General features: G+C 42.5%; 1 long non-coding RNA gene and 1 pseudogene across 1 annotated transcript in view; both read left to right on the plus strand.

Annotated features, from left to right (window-relative positions):
- LOC115899899 overlaps positions 1–26,983 on the plus strand; it is a 58,883-nt gene extending 31,900 nt beyond the window's left edge. Inside the window, exon 3 of the long non-coding RNA XR_004059483.1 lies at positions 26,861–26,983. This is a non-coding gene — a long non-coding RNA (uncharacterized LOC115899899). The remainder of the gene's footprint in view (positions 1–26,860) is intronic.
- LOC104668327 lies at positions 25,728–26,505 on the plus strand (annotated as a pseudogene).
- Positions 26,984–27,014: the final 31 nt, after the last annotated feature.

Genomic DNA, 27,014 nt, shown 5'->3' on the forward strand with positions numbered 1-27,014 from the left:
GAAAACTCAGGCTGCAGATACAGATGAGGGAACTACCACAAGCAGCTTGCCTAGAATATGCCCATAGCTGCACAGATAAGGAAGCAAGGCCCAACACAGAAGCACCTTTGTTCTTTGTGTAAGCAGCAGCCTTCCAGGAAATAGTTTTTTTCCTTTTGTGGGCATGTAGATGGTAGGCTGTGGTAAGTACATTCCTTGCCTTTTCTGGGCATACTTTGGACTGTGAGCCAAACCTCTATGAATCATCACTCCAACACTAGGCTGGTTGTGAGCCAAGGCTCCAACTGGTCCTTTACACCATTGTGCCATTTTCTAAGTGGTGCCTTTTCTAAAGACAACCACCAGCCAGCCAGCACACTAGGGGTACAGGGTGGAGCTACCAAAAATTCGCAACTTATGCAGTTTCAGTTATGCAAATGAAATGCCCAGACCCATCTTGTTCCTCTGGGTTCCTCATAACAGCCTTTGTACTCAACTGTAAAATGGCAACCCTCTCAGGTCCCCTCTCTGAAGTGGAGAGCTTTCCTCTTTCACTTATTAAACTTTTGCTCTAAACTCACCCTTGGTGTCCACATTCCTTATTCTTCTTGATCATGAGACAAAGAGCTCCAGGTAATACCTCAGACAACAAGACTACTTCAAACCATTTAACAAGAATATAGTTTAATGAAGATAAACATGACTAGTATCATAATCAAGAATAACAGGAGAAGTTGGAACCCAGATCTTAAAATATTTCCAATACCTGTAGGAAGTCAACAAAAAAGATCAGAAAATTCAAGATTAACCCAATTAAAAAGACTACCAGAAGGTATACCTTTTAAGGATCTGACTACTCTTGGAATCTTGGAGGTTTCCAGTACTACCCGAATTTTTAAAAATTATTATTTTATTTTTTGAGACAGGCTATCACTTTGTCACCCAGGCTGCAGTACAGTGGTGGGATCTCAGCTCACTGCAGCCTCAACATTCCAGGCTCAAGTGATCCTCCAACCTCAGCACCCCCTAGTAGCTGGGACTACAGGTGTGCACCACCACACGCAGCTAATTTTTGTAGTTTTATTAGGGATGGAGTTTCACCATGTTACCCAGGCTGGTCTTGAACTCCTGCCTGCCCTGGCCTTCCAAAGTGCTGGGATTAGAAGTGTGAGCCACACTACCCAGCCTTGAATTTTTTATTTACCCAAGCAGAACAAGAGGTGTTGGATATAGCAGACTCCTCCTTGAGCAGTGAGTAAATAATCTGAAGGTATTTTATTATCTAGTCCTTCACATGCTAAGAATTCTAAGGAGTTTTGTTGGGTCTAATGTCTCTTCCTACAAAGAGGGCAAATTGTTATTGAACTTATGCAAATGACTATATTGCCATAAAAGAAGATTAATCACAAATGGTTTCCAAATTCTGAAGGAACCAAGTAGACAGAAATGCAAATGTTTCAATTCAGTTCACAAAAGTCTACTTTACCCAATTGATCTAAGCTATAAATAGCTTAAAAGAAGAATAAAAGTTTTCTTGACTCTGAAAAATAAAATATAAAGAAAGTGGAATGTTTCAGATAAAAAGAAGTCATAAAAAAGTTCAATTCTTTATCAGTTGAGTCCCATGTAATTAATTCTTGTTTTTCTTGATGTCGGATTAGGAATCTTCATGAACACTTTAGTTTACTAATTAGAGTTCTGGAAGTTTTTACCGAGTCCAATGGTATGATCTCAAAAATTATCAAAAACCTGTATTCAAGAATACTTGTTATGTTTTTTTGTTGTTTTTTTTTTTTAAATGAATTTCCTTGAAGAAGCAGTAAATTTGGTGCTGCATGCAGTGTTTTATGCCTGTAATCCTAGTACTTTGCAAGGTCAAGGTGGGAAGATCACTTGAGCCCAGAAGTTCCAGAGCAGCCTGAACAACATAGTGAGACTTCATTTCTACCAGAAAAAAAAAAAAAAAAAAAATTTGCCAGCCATAGTGGCAGGTGCCTGTGATCCTAATTACTTGGGAGGCTGTGGTGGGAGGATCACCTGAGCCCAGGAGGTCAAGGCTGCAGTGAGCTATGATCACACCACTGCATTCCAGCCTGGATGGTGACAAAGTGAGACCCTGTCTCCAAAAAAAAAAAAAAAAAAAAAGCAGATTTTGGACTGTAGCTGTTTATAAACCACCTTTTGAGGAGAATCAAGATCAAGGCAGGCCGGGCGCGGTGGCTCACGCCTGTAGTCCCAGCACTTTGGGAGGCCAAGGCGGGCGGATCACGAGGTCAAGAGTTTAAGACAAGCCTGGCCAACATGGTGGAACCCTGTCTCTACTAAAAATGCAAAAAATTAGTCAGGCATCTTGGCAAGCACCTATAGTCCCAAATACTCTGGAGGCTGAGGCAGGAGAATGACGTGAACCCGGGAGGCGGAGCTTGCAGTGAGCCGAGATTGTGCCACTGCACTCCAGCCTGGGCGAAAGAGTGAGACTCATTCTAAAAAAAAAAAAAAAAAAAGAAGGTAAAATAACAAATGCCTGTGGATGACAAAAGAGAATAGTCATGGTTAATGATGGAACTGATAAGGAAGTGTGGTTATTTCTGTGGTGTACAACAATTTAACATAATAATCAGAATTATGACTGATAATATATAACAAGATATACCAGATCTTTTTAGAAATTTTATACAATTTTGAAACACATATTAAAAATGCATTTATACAAATACAACTTCAAGAAGGTAAAACGTTATTTCTTATTTGACAATGTAATACCTCCTGTATAATTTAAGTATAAGTTTATATTTAGGCTATATATTTATACATATATAATACATATACATCTTTTTTTTTTTTTTTTTTTTTTTTTTTTTTTTTTTTTTTTTGAGAGAGAGGGTCTCACTCTATCACCCAGGCTGGAGTGCAGTGGTGCAATCATAGTTCACTACAGCCTCAAACTCTGGGACTCGAGGAATTCTCCTGCCTCAGCCCCAGGTAGCTGGGATTACAGGTGCATGCTGCCATGCTGGCTAATAAAAAATATATATATTTATAGAGACTTGGTCTCACTACATTGCCCATGCTGGTTTTGAACTCCTGGTTTGAAGCAATCCTCCTACCTTGGTCTCCCAAAGTGGGGGCCATCTCACCCAGCCTGAATTCCTCTCCTCTTAAACTCCATGCTGACTATATGTGCTCCACCTCTCTGCTTCTTTTCTTGTTGACATTAATTTTGCCAAAGATAATGTAAAATTTCTTTGGCCTTTTGGGAACAAGATCTCAAACTGACTCCTCTAAGACTTGCTCTTCCATTTATGTTCCTCCTTCCTCTTGCCACCTTTGCTACCACATGAGGGCAACTAACAAAGACTTCTTTTTATTTTTGATTATTTTTGTTTAATATTATTGAATTTTTATTAATTGTAGAAAGAGGGTCTCACTGTGTTGCCTAGGCTGGTCTTGAACTCCTGACCTCAAGCAATACTCTCACCTCAGCCTCCCAAAGTGCTGGGATTACAGGCATAAGCCACTGAGCCCAGCTGGTAATGAAGACTTATAACAGTCCCGGAACTCCCTGAGGACCCCTTGAAAGCCACAGACTCCTTTTCTGGGGTTGGGAGGACCACGGTTTTCCTCTTAGAGTCCCAAGAGTTGTGGGTAGATAGGTTCCTCTCAGGTCTAACTCTCTACTCTTTTTCATATTTAACCTTGATCCTTTTGGCTTTTAGATACGTACATGTGAGTTGAGCATAGTGGCACATGCCTGTAATCCCAGCTACTCAGGAGGCTGAGGGAGGAAGATCATTTGAGCTCAGGAATTTAAGTCCACCCTGGGCAACATAGCGAGACCATGTCCCAAACAAAGAAACAAAACCAGATGGACACATACATGTGTATGATATATGTTGTATCTACATGTATTTATATGTCTATACATATGTTTGTGTATTGTCTACATGGTACCAAATTAACTTAAAAATAAATGAGTGCTCATAAATATGTTGAAATATTTTTTAAGTTTATGTGACTTTAGTAAATCTTTTAGTAGACAAGGCTAGTTTAATATTGTTGGTTTAATAAAAACAACTCTGTCTCCTGAGTTGTCAGCAAAATATGCTTGTATTTAAGTTTCTTACTTTTATGATATTTACCTAACATACAGTAATAAAAAATGGTTACACTTAGAATTTTGCTAAGCTAAATTAAATTATGGATACTTGTTGCATATCTAGGTCGTTTCCAAATAAGATATAATGCTAAGACATTAATTACTAAATTTGAGTTTAAGCTTATATACTTTTGGCTCTGTTTGTCTGTTTGTTTGTTTGAGACAGAGTATCACTCTGTCACTCAGGCTGGAGTGCAGTGGCATGATCTCGGCTCACTGCAACCTCTGCCTCCCAAGTTCAAGGGATTCTCATACAGTCAAAAGTCGATTTTTGACTGTAGAGCTCTTAAAAAAATCTTTTGACCAGGTTTTAGATGGACAAACAACAAACATTCCTGTTTCTTGGCTTCCTTTCTGAAATTTGCACTAAGAACAAGGTTTTTGTTTTTGTTTTTTTTTTGTTTGTTTGTTTTTGCAGGGGTGGGGTATATTTGCCTATTAGAGGTCTAGAATAATCACTATTTTATTTATTTATTTGTTTTTCCTAAGACAACTCTGTCACCCAGGCTGAAGTGCAGTGGCTCAATCTCGGATCACTGCAACCTATGCCTCCCAGGCTCAAGCGATTCTCGTGTCTCAGCCTCCTAAATAGCTGGGACTACAGGTGCATGCCACAATGCCTGGGTAATTTTTGTATTTTTAGTAGAGACAGGATTTCACTATGTTGGCCAGGCTGGTCTCAAACTCCTGGCCTCAAGTGATCTGCTTGCCTCGGCCTCCCAAAGTGCTGGGATTACAGGCGTGAGCCACCATGCCCAGCACTAGAATAATCACTACTTAAAGCTGTTGTCTTTGAAATGTTTTAATAAACTTTCTTGTTGAGGGGATGTGGTTCCATTTAGCTCAGGAGAGAAGGCTGAACAAACAAAGGAACAAAAAGTTTTCATCCTATTTAAATATAAACCGATGTTTAAAATCAAAGATATACCTGAACAAATGAGAAAACCACAAATAAACACACATGAGACCAAAACCAAGAAGCCCTTTTAAACCAAGCCCTTCATTAAAACTTGGCTTTAACCAAGTTTCCCAAAGACGGAGCAAAAGTTAGCAGCCCTTACAAGATCCAGACCTCTCCCGAGGACAGCTTAGAGAATGCTTCCCTAGCAACATCTGGGGTGCAGCCCCACATTTGTTCACCATATTCTTTATGGCCTCAGTTTTTCAGCCAAGTGTCTGCCAGACCTTCCACAAAGGCAAACCTTCCCGTGTGTGCCCAGCAGACAGATGATGAAAAGAGACAGTCACTAAAAGAGGAAAGCAAAAGCTGCCCTTGGGGGTGGAAAGAATTATAAATGGGCACCTGAAAACCTCAAGAGTCACACCAAAAATTCAAAACAAGTAACCAAACCAACTCTTATAAATATTTCTCTCCTGAGCTAAAGATATTCCCTGAGGAAAGGAATTTTTTGGTTGGTCCAGAGAACTTGAGCTCTGTTTCAAATCCAATCTCAGCTGGAATGCTGCTTAACTACTTCCCTAAATGCTAACATTTGAAAAACATGGTAAGGTTTACATCTCCAAAGGACTGAGAAAGGCCTGGAAAATGCTGGAGTGACTTTTATAAATCCTGCAGCAAAGTTGAGCAGGCAATTTGAACATTTAAAGAATTTTCTGCAGGTGTTAAAGGAGAACACTCCAGAAAAAAAAGTTTTAGCCTTAAGAGTCCAAATTTCCAAAGGTTGGCCAGGTGCATTGGTTTATGCCTATAGTCCTAGCACTTTGGGAGGTCAAGGCTGGAGGATCACTTGAGTCCAGAAGTCTGAGACCAGTATGGGGAATATAGTGAGAATGCCATCTCCACAAAAATTTTTTAAAAAAATCAGCCAGGCATGGTGGCACATGACTGCATAAGTCTCAGCTACTTGGGAGGCTGAAGTGGGAGAATCACTTGAGTCTGGGATGTCAAGACTACAGTGAGCTGTAATTGTGCCACTGCAACCTCTGCAGTTTGTCTCAAACAAAACAAAACAAAATAAATTTTCAAAGATATAACTGGGACTCAAAACCTGTAAGACTTTCTATGGTGTATAACCAGATGCATAAATTATGCCTGAAGAGGGTGCAAGTATGCAGTTCCCCTCAAGATCTGAAGTTTCTTCCAAAGGTAGCCTAAGAAAGTAATGACCCTCATTATTATCAAGGCAATGAAGGGTGAGACAATTAAGATGAATTTCCCTGAGAGATGGCACATTTGAAAAAACAGACATTTTCAGACCCCCGGCTGACTCACAGCTGGTCATCTGACATAAGCCCAACAACGTATGCTCTCTGAGGTGGTAGAGACTGGAGAATAAATTTGCTGGTGACAAAGCCAAGCTTCTGAAGAAATTAAACAGGATGAAAGGAGAATTTTATGATTTTTCCTCCTTATGACAAGCCCTACAAAGAGACAGCAACAAGGGAAATAAAGACCATCTTTGGAAATTAAAGAGCAATAACCAATAGTACCTGAAGCAGATTCACAAGAGTCACAATTCAAAAAATTAATTGTTTTTTCTTTATTTGTAATTTTTTTTTTCCTGCCAATCTGAACCTGGAAAAGAAAAAACAGGGAAATTTTTTTACCTTCTTTCTTGACCAGGTACCAGAAATAGAAGTCTGGGAGAAGCTGTTTGGGTGCAGTGGCTCATGCCTATAATCCCAGTACTTTGGAAGTCCAAGGCAGGTGAATCATGAGGTCAGGAGCTCGAGACCAGCCTGGCCAACATGGTGAAACCCTGTCTCTAATAAAAATACAAAAATTAGCTGGGTGTGGTGGCAGGCACCTGTAATTCCAGCTACTCAGGGGGCTGAGGCAGGAGAATTGCTGTAACCCGGGAGGCAGAGGTTGCAGTGAACCGAGATCACGCCATTGCACTACAGCCTGGGCAGCAGAGCGAGACTCCATCTCAAAGACAAACAAATAAATAAAACAACAAAACAACAACAAAAAACAGAAGTCTGGGAGAAGCTGACTTTAGTAAGAAATCCTACCTATTTCTATTGGCTTCTGCAAATTCTCCCAGGATTCCACTCATAGATCTTGGAGTGAGTGGAGTGTCTCTACTGGTCCCAAATGAGTTGCCAAATTGTAGAGGAGAAAATATAATTTTTTTCTTTTCCTCATAGGTTCTTATTTGAGACACTCTCCAAAACAATAAAGCCATCCTTGTAATCAAAGCTGGCAACAGAAAACACCTGAAAAAAGGCCTGAATCTCAACCATTCAGGAGGTTTAGAACACAAGAGACTTACCCAGTGAATTCCAGGGCTGTCAAGATCAATATATTGCAAAAGGGTCCTGCGGGTACCTTTGCTTGGTCCATGGTGGCACCAGAGATCAAGAGGGAACGTCTCTGTATCCCACTTCTGACACCATGTAATATAAACTAATAAGAAAACCAATGCTGTGGATCAGCAAACAGAAGAGAAGATATTTTAGCCCAGCATGATGGCTCACGCCTGTAATTTCAATACTTCGGGAGGCTTAGGTGGGAGGATCACTTGAGCCTAGGAGTTAGAGACCAGCCTGGGCAACATAGTAAGACATTGTCTCTACAAAAAATAAAATTAGCCAGTCACGGTGGCACATGCCTGTAGTCCCAGCTTGGGAGGCTGACGTGGGAGGATCACTTGAGCCTGGGAGGTGGAGGTTGCAATGAGGCAAGATTGTGCACTGAACTCCAGCCTAGGTGACAGTGCAAGAGACCCTGTCTCAAAAGAAAAAAAAAAGAAGGTATTTTAATTGGGGTCTTTCATGACTTGTGATTTAGGAGACACAAATCTGTTCCATTCAGACAAGACTGGGCAGGGGCTTATAAAGGTTTCTTGCAAGTTTACACAAGTGGAAAATTTTAGCACAATCCATGATTGACAATGGTTGATTGACAGCTTATATGTCTCTGGGCAATGATCAGCTTAATTCAGCACAGCTGTCTTCTCAGGCGGTTGGTGATTAGACCTGGTGTAAATAGTTCAAATCAAATGCAGCTGCTTCTTAAAGAAGTTGTAAATTTGGCTCAGTTCAAAGAGGTCAAATTCCTTCTGGGTATGTATGTGACTGGGGTCCAACTCCTTATGCCCTCTTGGCTCCTTTTTAGAGACCTCTGACATAATCATCTCCATTTTGGATGTCTTTTCACTCTCTCTCTCTCTCTCTCTCTCTCTCTCTCTCTCTCTCTATCATTTATCTATAGTATGTGTGTGTATGCATAAATGCTGTTAAGTATTCCTTTGTATTTCACAGAATGCGTAGATTAATTGGAAGATATTTTCCTGTTTTTAATTTTTAATTTTATGTTGAGTCCTCTGATCCAGAGATTGTCTCTCCATTTATTTATCCAGGTATTCTTTCATATCTTTTTTTTTTTTTTTTTGAGACAGGGTCTTTCTCTGTCACCCAGGCTAGAGTGCAGTGGCATAATTTTGGCTTACTGCAACCTCCGCCTCCTGGGCTCAAGTGATCCTCTCACCTCAGCCTCCCAAGTAACTGGGACTACAGGCATGCACCACCACACCCAGATAGTTTTTCTTTTTTTCTTTCTTTCTTTCTTTTTTCTTTTTGAGACAGAGTCTTACTCTGTAGCCCAGGCTGGAGTGCAGTGGCTCAATCTCAGCTCACTGCAACCTCTGCCTCCCTGGTTTCGGTTCAAGCAGTTTTCCTGCCTCAGCCTCCTGAGTAGCTCAGACTACAGGCATGCGCCACCATGCCCAGCTAATTTTTTTTTTTTTTTTTTTTTGAGACAGAGTCTCGCTCTGTCGCCAGGCTGGGGTGCAGTGGTGCAATTTCAGCTCACTGTAACCTCTGCCTCCCGGGATTCAAGCAATTCTCCTGCCTCAGTCTCCTGAGTAGCTGGGATAACAGGCACACACCACCATGCCCAGCTCATTTTTGTATTTTTAGCAGAGACAGGGTTTCACCACGCTGGCCAGGATGGTCTTGAACTCCTGACCTCATGATTTGCCCACCTCAGCCTCCCAAAGTGCTAGGATTACAGACATGAGCCATTGAACCTGGTTGTTTATATCTTTTTATACAATCATACAGTTTGATGCAGTCTTTATAGTTAGGTAGCCTAGTTTCTCCTGCTGTTGTAAAGAAAATTTTTCCATTGTATTTCCTGATGTATTCTTTTGTTCCATATATTTAGTTGTGATAAGTATATATAATATGAAACTTTGCCATTTTAGGCGGGCATGGTGGCTCATGCCTGTAATCCCAGCACTTTGAGAGGCTGAGGCAGGCGGATCACAAGGTCAAGAGTTCAAGACCAGTCTGGCCAATATGGTGAAACCCCATCTCTATTAAAAAAATACAAAAATTAGCCAGGCATTGTGGTGTGTGTCTGTAATCCCAGCTACTCAGGAGATTGAGGCAGAAGAATTGCTTGAACCCAGGAGACGGAGATTGCAGTGAGCCAAGATTGCACCACTGTACTCCAGCCTAGGTGATAGAGCAAGACTCCATCTCAAAAAAAAAAAAAAAAAAGCCAGGCGCGGTGGCTCAAGCCTGTAATCCCAGCACTTTGGGAGGCCGAGACGGGCGGATCACGAGGTCAGGAGATCGAGACCATCCTGGCTAACACGGTGAAAACCCTGTCTCTACTAAAAAATACAAAAAACTCGCCGGACGAGGTGGCGGGTGCCTGTAGTCCCAGCTACTCAGGAGGCTGAGGCAAGAGAATGGCGTGAACCCGGGAGGCGGAGCTTGCAGTGAGCTGAGATCCGGCCACTGCACTCCAGCCTGGGCGACAGAGCGAGACTCCGTCTCAAAACAAAAAACAAACAAAAAAAAACTTTGCCACTTTTTAATGCTTAAGTTGCTAAGTATTGTTAAAATGGCAAATTTTTCGGTTACATATATTTATCACAACTAAATATATAGGGCAAAAGAATAAATTCACTATTTCCAATCCACTTAATATAGCAATTCAGCATTAAGTACTGTGATTTCTCTGAAATGTATTATTTGGTCTTCATCTTGTTTCCTGACACACAACTTCTAAAATCCTTAAAATCTTCATTTAAATAAACTATTTATTTAAATAAAGACAGTGTCTCCCTATGTTGCCCAGGCTGGTCTCAAACTCCTGGGCTCAAGGGAAACTCCTGCCTTGGCCTCCCAAAGTGCTAAGATTACGGGTGTGACCCACCACACCTGGCCTCCTTAGAATCTTCAAAGTGATGTGTCTTTTTGTATGCTAATGAGTTGACTTAAGTTTGGCAGCCTCTAGGTAGTAGGGTCTGGTTACCTGAAAAACGAAGGTCAGAATAAGAATTGGGACTTTAAGCCCCACCCCTCAACCTCCAGGGAGCAGAGAAAGGCTGAAGGTTAAGTTGATCACCAAATGCCAATGATTTACTCAATCATGCCTACGTACTGAAACTTACATAACGAGAGGACAGGGTTCTGCGAGCCTTGGAATAGCTGAACATGCAGAAGTTCCTGGAGTGTGGCGCACCTAGAGAGGGCAAGGAAGCTCTCCATCCCTTGCCCCATACCTCGCCCTATGCATTGCTTCATTGGTATCCTTTGTGATATCCTTTATAATAAATTGGTAAATATGTTTTCCTGAGTTCTGTGAGCTGCTTCAGCAAATTAATCCAACTCAAAGACGGGCAACATAGTGAGACTCCTGTCTCTACAAAACTTTTTGAAAAAATTAGCTGGGCATAGTCGTGCACAACTGCAGTCCCAGCTACTTTGGGAGGCTGAGATGGGAGGACTGACTGAGGCCAGGAGTTCAAGGCTGCAGTGAGCTGTGATCACACCACTGTACTCTAGCCTGGGCAACAGAGTAAGAATCTCTCTCTTTTTTTTTTTTTTTTTTTTTGAGACGGAGTCTCGTTCTGTTGCCCAGGCTGTAGTGCAGTGGCACCAACTCAGCTCACTGCAAGCTCCACCTCCCAGGTTCATGCCATTCTCCTGCCTCAGCCTTCCAAGTAGCTGGGACTACAGGTGCCCACCACCATGCCAGGCTAATTTTTTTGTACTTTTTTAGTAGAGATGGGGCTTCACTGTGTTAGCCAGGATGGTCTCGATGGGGTTGAACTAGGTGGCCTCTCAATATCTTTGCATCCCCAAACAGCAGCATTATACATTTAGCCCTTAACTAGAAGCACTCAAGGAAACCCAGACTCTGTGCCTCCTCTTTCATACCTGTCAGGCCACTGATCATGACTTTTCATTTCTAGGCTACTTGCCTTTTCCTTTTTTCTTCTTTTTGTCTTCTTTCCTCCCTTCTCTCCCTGTTTTCTTCCTTCCTCCCCTTTCTTTCATTATCATGAAAACATTTATCTCATATAATGACAAGTCCGGATGAAAACAGTGCTGCCTTTTAATAGGCTTGGTGCAAAAGTAACTGTGGTTTTTGACATTACTAGTAATGATAATGGCCGGGTGCGGTGGCTCACGCCTATAATCCCAGCACTTTGGGAAGCCAAGGTGGGTAGATCACCTGAGGTCAAGAGTTTGAGACCAGCCTGGCCAACATGGCAAAACCCTGTCTCTACTAAAAAATACAAAAATTAGCCAGGCATGGTGGTGGGCACCTGTAATCCCAGCTACTCAGGAGGCTGATGCAGGAGAATCATTTGAACCCAGAAGGCAGAGGTTGCAGTGAGCGGAGATTGTGCTGTTGCACTCAGGCTGGGCATCAAGAGTGAAACTCTGGCTCAAAAAAAAAAAAAAAAAAAAAAAAAAAAAAAAAAAAAATTAATGGCAATAACTTAATATGAAATGTATACTTTTTTTGACAATCTTTTGGGGAAAGGAAAACACATTGTGATTTTGATTACCTTGAGGATGTGCTAGGTATGACTTGGGGATTTATGTACCTTTAGGGACTACCCTAGAGTAAGCATGTTAATTATAGTGGCTTTTGTCCACTAACTTCAGAAGTAGCCATTAAATAGCTGCAACCTAAGTCCTCAGTTTCCTAATCCTCCCTAGGGATTTATTAAGTTTACTTGTTACGGGATGTTTTTATATGACCAATCTTTATATTTCAACCATCTTGCCTCAGTTACCTCTTCTTGAGTCTTTTCCCACATCCAACTTGTCCTTGGTTTACATCAACCCTTCCAAACTCATACCCTACTAGCTGATCTATTTTTTTTTCCCAGTCTTACTTATTACCATTCCAATTCAGGCCTTACACTGCAGCCTCACATACTTCACATACACCATAATATATTATGCTGTAGGCAGTAAAAATTATTTAAACCCTGGCTTCATAGAGTTTGGAATCTTTGGGGAAGCAAGATACATAGACATAAAACTATTATGAATCAATATAGTCTATGGTTGCTTTGAAAATGAGAGTGATATAGAGTGTAAAGTCCCTCATCATATGCCATGAATAATGAAAGATTTAAGCAAAAAAATAGAAAGTATAAAGATGGTGGCTGGGAGTAGTGCCTCATGCCTGTAATCCCAGCACTTTGGGAGGCCGAGGTAGGTGGATCACTTGAAGTCAGGAGTTTGAGACTAGCCTGACCAACATGGAGAAACTCTGTCTCTACTAAAAATACAAAAAATTAGCCAGGCGTAGTGGTGTATGCCTGTAACCCCAGCTACTTGGGAGGCTAAGGTAGGGGAATCGCTTGAACCCAGGAGGTGGAGGTTGTGGCGAGCCAAGATGGCGCTATTGCACTCCAGCCTGGGCAACAAGAGTGAAACTCCAACTCAAAAAAAAAAAACATGGTAAGGAGATTTGACAAACTATAGATTTTTACATTTAAAGAATCCTCAAATTAAAAGGTAAATAGAGAACAAAAATTTAAACAAGATGACAAACAGTTAATAACTTTAAGATAGAGAGCTGAATATTAAAAAGTCTTTATGTTCTTGGCCAGGCGCGGTGGCTCAAGCCTGTAATCCCAGCACTTTGGGAGGCCGAGACGGGCGGATCACGAGGTCAGGAGATCGAGACCATCCTAGCTAACACCGTGAAACCCTGTCTCTACTAAAAAATACAAAAAAATTAGCCGGGCGAGGTGGCGGGCACCTGTAGTCCCAGCTACTCGGGAGGCTGAGGCAGGAGAATGGCGTGAACCCGGGAGGCGGAGCTTGCAGTGAGCTGAGATCCAGCCACAGCACTCCAGCCTGGGCGACAGAGTGAGACTCCGTCTCAAAAAAAAAAAAAAAAAAAAAAGTCTTTATGTTCTTAGGAAAAGTTCTACAGCAGTGGTAACAAGTAAGTAGCAGAACTGGCTTCACTTGCTGAAATCAATGGCAGCTTGCTTTGGTGAAAATGTCTTCAAAAACCATCCAATCAGAGACAGCTGAATGTCTGAAAGGCAGCTAGTCAGCAATAGTCTTGCCAGGACAAGCTACTCTCGTCTCTGTAACTAACACAAGCCATAGTTCTAAGACCCACTATTGCCTCTATAATCAATACAACTGTAAGAGTTTAAGGAAGAAGAAAGAAACACAAAAAGTGGCTCAACAGTCACAGACAAGTTTATTTTGGAGAATAAACCTGAGAGGGGATTCTGGATGGTCTAGGTCAGGAGCCTTCTCTCTGATAGACTAAGGGTATTTAAGGGTTTAGGAAGGGAAAGTTTATAGCAGGTTTGGAGTGTTTCTGGGTGGAGGAGAATTTTATTGTGAGGTTGGGATGTTTCTGGTCAGAGTGGGGATTATCTCAGGGTTGGCATGTTGCTAGTTGGAGGTGGGTTTATCTTGGGGTTGAAATGTTTCTGGTTGGAGGTGTCATTTGTGGTTTATGGTCATGCTGACATTAGCCATTAGGGTGATGTTTTTGGGGCTGGATTTAGGCATTTTTCAATCAAGGGGAACTTAAAATGGTGGTGTTTGTCCAAGATGGTGATACTCTCGCTCTGTCAATCTAGATCCTATAGTTATAAAAGGACAAGGGGCAGTGTGTTCTTTCTGCCTACGTCTTGCTAAGGGGAGGAGTGCAGAAAGTTCTTTCATCTCAGATTGACTGTAGGAATAATGCCATCTGTAGATGTTTTAGGGAAGTTGTCTGTGAAATGGCCAAGATCATGTCAGTTAAAAATCTTTGAAAAAGGTTAATTAGGCAGGGTAAAAACATTAGTCCTAGGCACATCATTAGGAGAGGGCCCAGAAATGGGATGACTCATGTTGTGATTTTGTTCCCAAACCAACAATCTATTTGGCTACTTTGGTATTCCCTTAGTCTTTTAGCCCATCCTGTAAGTTTTTCATTAGCATCTCTTACTAGGCCTGATTGGTTGAGGTAGAAGCAACATTCCTCACCCAAATGGCAGAGGCCATTTAAGATCTCCTTTTTCAGCCATAAGATCTAGTTCCCATCTATTTTGGAGGATTACTCCAGCCAAGCAGTCTAGTTGGTCTTGCACTCTTATAAAGCTTCGGGCTATATCTTCTAAAGAACCCTGTAGTTCTGTTGAAAGAGTTTAAAGTGTGTTAAGGAGGTCGTCAATCTGCCTGCTCCCAATCTAAGTCTGGAGGTTATACCCAAGGTGGCTATCAAGGGAATTACATGGATTGCCCTCCTCCTCCTAACATATTGGGCAGATGGAATGGGCAAAGGTTGACTAGGAGGAACTAGTACAATGAAGGGAGAAAGATAAACTAGAGTACATGTTCCGGTACAGTTGGTGGGGAGACCAAGATATGTATTGGTTCCATATAAGAATAATAAGCCTTGGCTGGGTGTGGTGGCTCACATCTGTAATCCCAGCACTTTGGGAGGCTGAGGCAGGCAGATCACAAGGTCAAGAGATCAAGACCATCCTGGCCAACATGGTGGAACCCTGTCTCTACCAAAAATACAAAAAAAAAAAAAAAGGCTGGGTGTGGTGGCACACACCTGTAGTCCCAGCTACTTGGGAGGCTGAGGAAGGAGAATCGCTTGAACCCAGGAGGTGGAGGTTGCAGTGAGCCAAGGTCATGCCACTGCACTCCAGCCTGGGCAACAGAGTGAGACTGCATCTCAAAATAATAATAATAATAATAATAATAATAATAATGTCTTTGTTGTAAATATAGGCAGAGATATGGAAAGAAAACAAGTGAATTAAAGATGAAGTGTTTTTTCTTTCTTGTGGTTCATTATTCCAGGTGGACAAAGAGGAGGCCAGAGAGACATCTACTATAGTAGAGATATAGGATGAGTTATTCTTTATACATTTAATATAATCAAATGTTGCACCATTGATATTGAGCCTTGGATAAAGGTGGGCACTAGGGACAGCACAAATTAGGCCAGAGGCATTGGTTGAGGGAGAGGCTGTAAAATGAGCCAGTTGTGGAAATGCTCCATTTGCATCAGGTGATATGTGATAGTCAACTTGGTTAGTGTGATGGTCAGAGGGGTGTTTAACAATGATAGTGCATTGGTTAGGTGTTAAGGACCCTACAGGGAAATTTCCTTCAGAGGCTGAAAAGCAAAGTGAGGCTTGTTGTAAAAGGGCGGTTTGTGTTTAGTTATGGGCCCTTCAATGGGAGGGCCTTGGGGCTTGAGGCATTGTAGGGAATTGTAATAGGTTTGAAATGATTTGTTGGCTTGATTGGCCCTGGAAGTGGGATAATCACCTACCAGGGTGTCAGCTCTTTCAAAAAAGGAAGCTCCTTTTTGGAGTTTATAGATTACGGTTATGTTTTCTGTTAAAAGGTCATGAAAGGGTGTAGGAAGGGCTGTATAGGCTGAGGAAGACAGTGATGAGCACATCCAGGATTCTGGAGCAAAGGAAGAGTTAGCTTGCTGCAAGAAGGATTATGTAAGGTTTATAGAGCGTTCCAGTTTGAGAGCAGTGAGGAGTGGTTGTATTGGTGAGGTTGATGTGATTACAGAATTTATATTGAAAGAAACAAGCAAAAGGAGAAAAAAGTTATTTGAGTAGGAGTAAAGTCCTGGAAAGTTCCTTGAAGCCATAAGTCCCATAGAATAGTAAGGAGATGATCAGGATGGATAATGGGAGTTTTGTAATGGTACCAGTAAAGGTCCGTAACAAGGTTGGTTGGGAAGCGATGAAAGTTTGAGAGAGAGAAAGAGACATAGCAGCTTATTTAAATTTCTCTTCCATTTCCTCCAGGATTTGGTGAGGCAAAGGGAAGTGGGTTCTGTGGAGACACAAGAGAAGGCTGAAGGGGTTATAGATTTGGTTGTTTTGGTATGTAGTGAAGAGAAGTCTGTTTTCTTGAGAGAGGTATAATGAAACCAGCTGAGGAGTCCCTGGAGTTTTGCTCCTGTGGTGTTGCAGGGATCAAGGGACAGGAGAGACCAATGGGTGGGACAGAAGGATTTATTAGGTGTGTACCAGCCCAGAGGATTAATATGTAAAGGCTGAGCCCTGAACAAAGACAGGGCTTGACTTTTATACATGTATCTGAAAGGGAGTTGGCTATACATGCATCCAAAAAGGGGTTGGCCAGTTTGATGGTGCAAAACCTGTAGGGTGGGCAAGCAGATTTATGGAAGCAGAACAAAGGCAGTTTGTGAAACAGTGACAAGTTGTGCAACCTAAACATATCTTGTGACCTTGCACAGAAGGAAAAACAGGAACTTACAAAACTTTGCAAAATAATTACGAGAATGGCAAGGGGGGAAGGGGAAGCTGAAAGAGGAGAAAAACTTATTTTTCTCACCCATGCTCCAAGATGGGAGGGAGAGGCTCTGGGGCCCATCCCTTGAGGGCCCTGGCTCTGCAGACAGTGGTGTCAAAGCCCTGCCAGAGCCCTGCCTATTGCGGGGCCTCAGAGTGAGTTAGGCTATTACAAGAAACTTGTTTTTTTTTTTCTTCCCCTTCTTCAGTGGGTGTAGTAAAGATGATCTGGTAAGGCTGGGTGTGGTGGCTTACTTCTGTAATCCCAGCACTTTGGGAGGCTGAGGCGGGGGGATCATGAGGTCAGGAGATTGAGACCATCCTGGCTAACACGGTGAAACCCTGTCTCTAATACAAAAAATTAGCTGGGCCTGGTGGCAGGTGCCTGTGGTCCCAGCTACCTGGGAGGCTGAGGCAGGAGAAGGGTGAACCCGGGAGGTGGAGCTTGCAGTGAGCAGAGATCACACCACTGCACTCCAGCCTGGCAGACAGAGTGAGACTCCGTCTCAAAAAAAAAAAAAAAAAAAAAAAAAAAAAAAAAAAAAAAAAAGATGATCTGGTAAGACCCATTCCATTTAAGTGTGAGGGGAGCATTGAGGGGAGGACTGAGATCTTTTACCAGAACCTAGTCTCCTGGCTGTAGGAAGCAATTAGAGGAGTCGGCAATGGATTGTGGCAGGTATTCATCAGCATATTCCCAAATGAAATGGCAGATAGTATGCAGAAGAAGGCAAACAAGGCCAGGTGTGGTGGCTCACGCCTGTATTCCCAGCACTTTGGGAGGCCAAGGCGGGTGGATCACAAGGTCAGGAGATTGAGATCATCCTGACTAGCATGGTGAAACCCTGTCTCTACTAAAAATACAAAAAAATTAGCCGGGCGTCGTGGTGGGCGCCTGTAGTCCCTGCTACTCAGGAGACTGATGCAGGAGAATGGTGTGAACCCAGGAAACGGAGCTTGCAGTGAGCCAAGATCATGCCACTGCACTCCAGACTGGGCGACAGAGCAAGACTGGATCTCAAAGAAAAAAAAAAAAAAAAAGGGAAGAGGGGAAATGAGAGGGGTTGGTAGAGGTAGGGCTTGACCCTGAGGTGGAGCAAAAGGGTCGAGTGGTCTCCCATATCCCATACATGAGTTCAAAGGAGCTGGGCATTAAAGGCTTATGTGGGAGCACCAAATTTGAGAAGGGCCAAAGGTAAAAGAGTAACCCAGTCTTTATGTGTCTGGAGTGAGTACCTGGTGAGGGTGTTTTTTAGAATGCCATTCATTTTTTCACCCTTTCCCTAAGATTGAGGTCAATAGGGGATGCATAGCTTCCAGGTGATTTGCAGGGCTTGTGCAAGTGTTTGAGTAATTTCAGAAGTGAATTCAGGACCATTATCAGATTGAAGAGAAAGAGACATCCTGAACCTGGGGATGATTTCTGTTATTAATTTGGAGGTGACAGAGAAGCTCTTTCAACCCATCCTGAAAAGGTATCAACTGGAACCAAAAGAAATCAGACTTTTTTACTGGGGGCAAATGGGTAAAATCAATTTGCCAGTCCTGTCTTGGAAGGTGTCCCCTCGCTTGATGGGTTGGGAAAGAAGGGGGTCTAGTGTCAGAGTTGGGTGAAGCTTTCTGGCAAATAGAGCATTAATGGGAAATGGCTTTCAGCTGTTCCTTTATATCTGGGGTTTTATGTATGTAGAAACTTAAGAAATGTTGTAGAGGGGAATGGTTAGTGTAGAAGAGGTTGTGGGTGTCCTGTAAAATACTTGTTTTTTCAGAGTCAGGTAGGACTAATTTGTTTTGTATGAACCAGTATGGGGGTTTGAATTGTGCCCCCGCCACGACTGGTTGTTGTATTTGGTGTTCTGGATAAAAGGAGGGGAAATGTTGTGTGAGGGGAAATAGGTATTGAGGAATTGGATGATTGGTTGAGGTGTGCCCAATAGTCAGCCTCACAGTTCCCTAAAGAAATATGGCTTTTATCTGACTGATGTCCTTTGCTATGGATAACTACATCCTTTTCTGGAAGTAGAGCTGCCTTTAGTAGATGATGGATTCGTTTTCCATTAATGATAGGAGTTCCCTTAGCCATGAGATAGCCCAGCTTGCTCCAAATTTGGGCATTGGAATGGATGATTTTATAGGCATATTTAGAGTTGGTGTATATATTAACTTGTTTTTGTTTTTTTTGTTTGTTTGTTTTTGTCTTTTTTTTTTTTGCTAGGATTAGTGCTCTTATTAGGGCAACTAATTCTGTTTGTTGGGAGGATGTGCCCAAAAGCAAACAGGGCAACCTCTACAACTCTTCTTGGTGGGAGAGAGTGGATATCATCATGATAAATGGTAAAATTTGCTATCCATAATTGGAAATATCCCCCAGTGATGGCATATGCTGTTTGGAGGGGAGGATTTTTTGATGCACTGCCATCAATCTGGGGCTCCCTTTGTGTTAGTGGAAGTAAGGTGAGAGAACGTGGTGAAAGAAGCATGAGTGTTGGTCGGGGTCCAAAATTGGTAGCAGAATTAGTGGGGGAACATCTATGAAGAGAAATAGAGGGTTGAAAGAGGGTTGAATGTAGGGCTTGCATGTGAGAGGATGAGATGGAAGTGAGCATCTTATGACTGAGCATTCCTTATAGACTGTGAGAAGAAAATACCTAGAGGGGTTCGTAGAATGTGAGTTTTCGTGCCTCAGGGACAATTAAAGAGGCTGTGGCCAAAGTTTTTAAGCAAAGGGGCCAGTTTTTTAAAATGGGGTCTAGTTGTTTTGAAAAATATGCCACTAGTTGGAGGGAATCTCCCATGGGTTGGTCTAACAGTCCAAGGGCCTGATTATGAGAACTGTGTAAATATAGGTGAAAAGGTCTGAGGGGATTTGGAAGTCCTAAAGCAGGGGCCTGTAATAAAGCACGTTTTAGGTGAGACAAAACATGATAAAGGTCTGGGTTGGGAGTGAGTGGTTGATCAAGATTTTGTAGGGCTGGGCACAGTGGTTTATGCTAGTAATCCCAGCACTTGGGGAGGCTAAAGTGGGTGGATCATGAGGTCAGGAGATTGAGACCATCCTGGCTAACATGGTGAAGCCCCGTCTCTACTAAAAATACACACACAAAAAATTAGCCTGGCGTGGTGGCAGGCGCCTGTAGTCCCAACTACTCAGGAGGCAGGAGAATGGCGTGACCCCAGGAGGCGGAGCTTGCAGTGAGCCGAGATTGTGCCACTGCACTCCATCCTGGGTGACAGAGCGAGACTACATCCAAAAATAAAAAATAAAAAAATTTCCTTTTGTGTGTTCATAAAGAGATTTAGAGATAATGGCAAAATTTGCTGCCCTTAATCAGAAATATCCCACTAATCTGAGGAAAGAAATAAGTCCCTTTTTGTTTTAGGAAATGGAATTTGTTGAATGGCTTGCTTTCATGTCAGCAGAATTTCTTGGGTATTTGTATTTATGATTAATCCTAGATATAAAACTTTTGGAGAAGTTAATTGTACCCACATTCAGCCAAAAAATTTAAAAACCTGGTGGCGTTTTGAATACAATATTCTAGAGACAGGCTGCAAATAAATAAATAGTCAACATATTAAAACAAAATGCTAGGTTGCAGAGATAGTTGGGAGAGGTCCAACTGAAGTACCTGACCAAAATAGTGAGGGCTGCCCCTAAACCCCTGGAGGAGGACAGTCCAGGTGAGTTGTTGGGAGTAGCCTGTGTCAGAGTGAGTCCAAGTGAAACCAAAAAGGTTTTGAGAAGAGGGATGTAGAGGGATAGTAAAAAAGGCATATTTGAGGTCTAATACAGAGAAATGGCTAGTGCTGGGAGGAATTCGTGACACTAGGGTATAGGGCTTTGGGACAACAGGACAAACAAGAACAATAGTAGAGTTGATTTGTCACAAATCCTGAACCAGTCTATAGGAGCCATCCAGTTTTTTAAGGGAGAATAGGAGTATTGTGGGGAGAATGGGTGGGAATTAAAATACTGGCAGCCAAAACTCGGGAGATAATGGGCTTGAGTCCCCATAATCCATTAGGGTTGAGGGGATATTGTGGGACCACTATTTAGTGCTTAAGATCCTTCAGTGAAATGGATTGCAGAGTGGTGGGTAGCTGCAATGGGGGAGTTGGTGTTCCATACTATGGGATTTACATGGCTGAGGAATCTGGGATTTAAGTCTGTTTGATGTGGGGTGTGTGAGAAGGGGTTCTGTTCTTGATATAATAATAAATAAGGGTGGCTTTGGTGTAGGTTGATAAATGAATGATTCCTCCCGGTTTGTGTAGGATGTCCCTTCCTAGTAAAGGAGTGGGACAATGAGGAATGACCGAGAAAGAGTGAGTGAGGGTGACTCCCTGAAATGAGTAGTATAGAGGCAGTGTGTTTTATGGGGTTTCTTGTATGCCCTTCCTGCCAACAACAGAAATGGATGAATATCCTAATGGGTCTTGATATTCAGTTAATACAGATAGACTTGTCCCAGTATCGAAAAGAAAGGCAATAATCTTCCTGGATACTGTCCCAATTACCTTGGGTTCCGTAGACTCACTAGATATAAGGGTGAAGGATCCCAGGGATCCTCAGTCATCAGTTGTCAGCACCAACAGTGAAGAGATCCTGTGATGATTGGCGAACTTTATTATGAGCCACACCTGAATAGGGAAGGTGTCCCCATTGGGGGCAGTCCATCTTCCTGTGTCCCCAAAGACCACAAGTTGGGCAAGGCTTGGTGGGAGGCCAGGGGTTAGGACAAGTCTTTGCCCAGTGTCCAGGGTTGCCACATTGGAAACTGACTCCCCAAGAGGTGAGGGAGTTTCCTTTTGGGTTATTAGGAGGCTTTGTGTAACTTGACTTTTGGACAACAGAGGCTAGCATCTGGTATTTTAAATGGAGATGTTTCTTTTTAAATTTGTGTTCCTTGGCCGGGCGCAGTGGCTCAAGCCTGTAATCCCAGCACTTTGGGAGGCCGAGAGGGGCAAATCACAAGGTCAGGAGATCGAGACTATCCTGGCTAACACGGTGAAACCCCGTCTCTACTAAAAAATACAAAAAACTAGCCGGGCGAGGTGGTGGGCGCCTGTAGTCCCAGCTACTCGGGGGGCTGAGGCAGGAGAATGGCGTGAACCCGGGAGGCGGAGCTTGCAGTGAGCTGAGATCTGACCACTGCACTCCAGCTTGGGCGACAGAGTGAGACTCCATCTCAAAAATAAATAAATAAATAAAAAATAAAATAAAAAATAAAAAATAAAAAATTTGTGTTCCTCATCTTTGTTGTTAAAGATACAGAGGGCCACATTTAGGAGGTCCTGCTGGGGTGTCTGGGGACCCTCCTCTAATTTTTGTAATTTTTTCTGGCTATCTGGGGCAGATTGGGAAACAAATTGGAGGTGGAGAAAAGTTTGACCTTCTTTAGATTCTGGGTCTAAATTGGTATATTTTAGCATAGCTTCAGTGAGGCATGATAAGAAAAGGGCAGGATTTTCCTGGAGCTCTTGTGTAATTTCTGAGTTTTTCATCACTAACTGCCTTATGAGCATTTTTGTCCAGGCCTACGAGAAGACAGGTAATCATGCGGTCTCTTCACCTGATTGGAGACCATTGTCTCCCTGTTGGTAAGTCCAATCTGGGTCTCTATGGGGGACTGCATCATTGGCCACTGGATTTTGTATAGGGGCTTGATTATGGAGTTCATCTGTGTGTGTTTCAGCTGAATGCCGGATGTGCTATTTTTCGTCAGGAATGAGGGTGGAGGTTAGAATGATATAAATGTCATGCCAAGTTAAATTAAAGGATTGGATTATGTTCATGAATTCCTTGCAATAATGAGATGAATTTTCAGAGAAAGATCCAGGTGCTGTTCGATCTGTGACAAGTCAGACATGGAGAAATGGACATGAACATGAGCAATGACTTCAGCTCCAGCCACTTACTGGAGAGGGAGAATGGCAGATGTGGTTTGACTGGTTGGAGTAGTTTTTGAATGGGTAATGGGTGGAGAAGGAGGAGGGGCGGGGTTTGGGGCTAAAGGCTTGGGGCAGGAGGGGCCAAAGGGGTGGACAGGCAAGGAACAGATGCAGAGGGCTGAGAGTACAGAGGGGGTTCATCTGCAGGATCAAAAGGGGTTTCAGAGGAAGGGGTTTTGGAGAAAGGAGAGAGCTGGGGAGGGTTTTCATTAAGAAGAAGGATTTCGTGAGGGTTGCAAGCTTGACGTGGGGAGGGTTGGGATTTAAGGTAGAAGAAAGACTGAGTATAGGGAACCTCTTGCTATTTGCCATTCCTGGTGATAAAGGTGTCAAGGTCCCTGAGAATTTGAAAGTCAAAAGTGCTGTTTTTGGACCATCGCCTGTCATTATCTAATTTGTACTGGGGTCAGGCTGTGTTGCAATAAAAAACTAAACGTTTTGGCTTTAGGTCTCCCTGTAAGCTAAGTTTGGCAAGGTTGTGAAGGAGACACCCCAGTGGGGAGGACGTAGGAATGTGAGATTGTTTGGCACCATGTAGACTGGTAAGAGGAAGCCAAGGGTGCCTGTTTTTGTTCTAGGCCTCCACAGACAAAAGACAGAGACCCAGAATCCTCTTTACAAAGAGAAGGGTAAAGCTGAGGAGACTGGGGGTCCCCAAGATTTCTTCCAACTTAGTCCCACTGGGCCTCTGAGCACTGGAACGGCAGACCTGACTTTCCCAGGTACTGCAAGAAAGTCAGGGAAGGCAAATCTTATCAGTTGGCTGGATTAGTGTCTGATGTTGGGTGTTCTGGTTAGAATTGGCAGAGGGTCACCCAGACTGGAGCCATGTGAAGGAGAGAGAGAGAGAGAGAAGAGGGAGGAACAGGGGACAAGGGCTAGAGAGCGAAGTACCTGTTGCAGGTGGTTAGAGGTGGATTCCTGAGACCTGAGGGTTTTGAGAACCCACCAGAGAGTAGCCCCAGCCCAAGCCTCACAGTCCCCTTCAGATTAGTTGTCCTCCTCATGCAAATTGCTTGAAAAGTGAAGAGAGAGAAAAGACAAGGCAGGTGGCCAGAGATCCTCAGGATCCAGGAGTTATCCTGGGATGAGCTGCCATTGCCCAGTGCTTCCTAGGTTGCAAGAGAGCCTCTGCTCCCAACACCCATTCCAGGTTTTGACACCAAATGTAAGGATTGAAAAAAGAAGACAGAAACATGAAAAGCAGCTCAACAGTCAAAGACAGGTTTATTTTGGAGAATAAACCTGAGAGGGGATTCTGGCTGGTTTAGGTCAAGAGCCTTCTCTCTTATAGACTAAGGGTATTTAAGGGTTTAGGAAGGGAGAGCTTATCACAGGTTTGGAATGTTTCTGGGTGGAGGAGAGTTTTATTGTGGGGTTAGGATGTTTCTGGTCAGAGGGGGGTTTATCTCAGGGCTGGCATGTTGCTGGTCAGAGGGGAGGTTATCTCGGGGTTGCAATGTTTCTGGTTGGAGGTGTCATTTGTGGTTTATGGTCATGCTGACATTAGCCATCAGGCTGATGTTTTGGGGGCTGGATTTAGGTGGTTTTTAATCAAGGGGAACTTAAAATGGTAGTGTTTGTCCAAGATGGTGATGCTCCTGCTCTGTCAACAACCACTGGACAAATGCTTCCCACAAACCTCATAAGATCAGGAGTTTGTTTTCCTTAAGGATATTATGCCTGATGAATATAGTTTTCCTTTAATAAGTAAGTCATAAATATTTATCCTTTTAATTTCAGATATTGAGAGGTAGACGTCTCCTCTTACAGAGGCAGATAAAAATAAGCAAAGATGTCATTAGATACATGTGCAAAGGGCATGAGACAACAATCCACAAAGGAGGAAATGCAAATGTCTTGAAAAATGAGGAAATGTTCAATCTTTCAAGTAATCATATAAATGCAGATTGAAATATTTAGATACATTTTTCTTTTTAAAAAAAGATTAATGCTGGTAAGGGTTTACTGAAATAAATGATACCAACTTAAAGCCTTGAAAAAATATTTTATCTCAGTAGTTTTATTTTTATCCCTTCACTCATGAGAGAGAGAAAAATAAATAAGGAGAAAGAAAGAGAGAAGAGGAGTGAGAGGGGAAGAGGAAGGCAGAGACGGGACAAAAGAATAAAAAAGAAGAAGGAAAAAGCCATTTGAACAAAATTTGGCTATGTTAAAAATAAAGTCAGATCAGGTATAGAACAAGATCCTGGAGATGTCAAACCAAGTGGTAAGAAATCCATTTTACAGGAGTTACAGCAGTTTATACAGCATAAAGGAGGAATATGTTGACCTGTGTCAGGATTGGCTGTTATACATTAATATTTCTGTGAGTTCAAGCTGATTTGTCTAGAGCTGATTGATTTAATTTTACTGATTCATGCTGATAAGAATGTAAAACTTATGTTTTATGTTTTATGATTAGAGCTAGCCTTTGGGGGAAATAGGGATGACTTAAAGTTTGGTTACTTGGTTATGGGTGATTGGCCTTGGGGTGTATCTTATCAATGGCCTCCATTCTTATTTTTCTTTGACAATCATGCTAATGAGAGATAATAAAAAAAATGAAAGAGCCCTTTTGGCTGTCTGAGTAGCACCATAGTGGCTGGCGAGAACAAGCACCAAAGGTGGCAGAAAGGGAGCCAAGAAGAAAGTGGTTGATCCATTTCCTAAGGAAGATTAGTGTGATGTAAAAGCATCTGCTATATTCAATATAAGAAATATTGGGGGCTGGGGATGGTGGCTCACACCTGTAATCCCAGCACTTTGGGAGGCCAAGGCGGGCGGATCACAAGGTCAGGAGTTTGAGGCAAGCCTGACCAACGTGGTGAAACCCCGTCTCTACTGAAAATACAAAAATTAGTCAAGCGTGGTGGCACACGCCTGTAATCCCAGCTACTCAAGAGGCTGAGGCAGGATAATCACTTGAACCCAGGAGGCAGAGGTTGCAGTGAGCCAAGATCGCACCATTGTACTCCAGCCTGGGCAACAGGTGAGACTCTGTCTCAAAAAAAAAAAAAAAACTAGCTGGGTGTGGTGGTGGGCGCCTGTAGTCCCAGCTACTCGGGAGGTTAAGGCAGAAGAATAGCTTGAACCCAGGAGGTGGAGGCTGCAGTGAGCCAAGATCGTGCCACTGCACTCCAGCCTGGGTGACAGAGTGAGACTCCGTCTCAAAAAGAAGAAATATTGGAAAGATGCTAGTCACCAGGACCCAAGGAACCAAAATTGCATCAGATGGTCTCAAGGGTTGTGTGTTTGAAGTGAGTCTTGCTGATTTGCCAAATGATGAAGTTAACATTTAGAAAATTCAAGCTGATTACTGAAGATTTCTAGGGCAAAAACTGCTGAACTAACTTTCATGGCATGAATCTTACCCATGACAAAATGTATTCCATGGTGAAAAAATGGCAGACCATGATTGAAGCTCATGTTGATGTCAAGACTTCCAGTGGTTACTTACTTCGTCTGTTCTGTGTTGGTTTTACTAAAAAATGCAACATTCAGATATGGAAGACCTCTTATGCTCAGCGCCAACAGGTCCACCAGATCTGGAAGAAGATGATGGAAATCATAACCTGAGAGGTGCAGACAAAATGACTTGAAAGAAGTGGTCAATAAAGTGATTCCAAACAGCACTGGAAAAGTCGTAGAAAAGGCTTGCCAGTCTATTTATGCTCTTCATGATGTCTTCATTAGAAAAGTAAAAATGCAGAAGCAGCCCAAGTTTAAATTAGGAAAACTCATGGAACTTCAAGGTGAAGTTAGTTCTGGAAAAGCCCCTGGGAACAAAACAGGTGGTAAAGTTGAACGAGCTGATGGCTATGAGTTGTCAGTCCAAGAATCTATTTAAAGTTTAGACTTTTAATAGAGACAAAGAAAAAGTCCTATTTGTGGGGGTTGGGGGGTGGGTGGGGAAAGAATAAAAGAGACAATTCAGGTAAGAAATTGAAGAAGTCTAATAAACATTTTAAAAAAACGCACCTCAATAGTTATCAGATGTGAATTACAATAACATATACCACCATGTTTTAATGATTGAATTATAAAGTAATAAGGGTGCAGTAACTGTCTTACGTTCTTCTCTCACTTACTGCTGTCATAGTGGCCCTGTGTGTTTCTAACAATGCGATTTGTCTTGAACTATATTGTTTTCTGTATGCTGGTTTTTTTTTTTCTTTGGTTTGGCATGTCTTTTCCATATACTTACTTCTTTTTTTGTTTGTTTTTCTTTCAGACAGCTTCTCTCATTGTCCCCCCGGGCTCCCGGATTCACGAGATTCTCCTGCCTCAGCCTCCTGAGTGGCTTTTTACAGGCACACACCACTACACCTTGCTAATTTTTTGTATTTTTAGTAGAGATGGGATTTCATTATGTTGGCCAGACTGGT

Source organism: Rhinopithecus roxellana, chromosome 10 (genome assembly GCF_007565055.1).
Source record: "Rhinopithecus roxellana isolate Shanxi Qingling chromosome 10, ASM756505v1, whole genome shotgun sequence".
Classification (NCBI taxonomy): Eukaryota; Metazoa; Chordata; class Mammalia; order Primates; family Cercopithecidae; genus Rhinopithecus; species Rhinopithecus roxellana.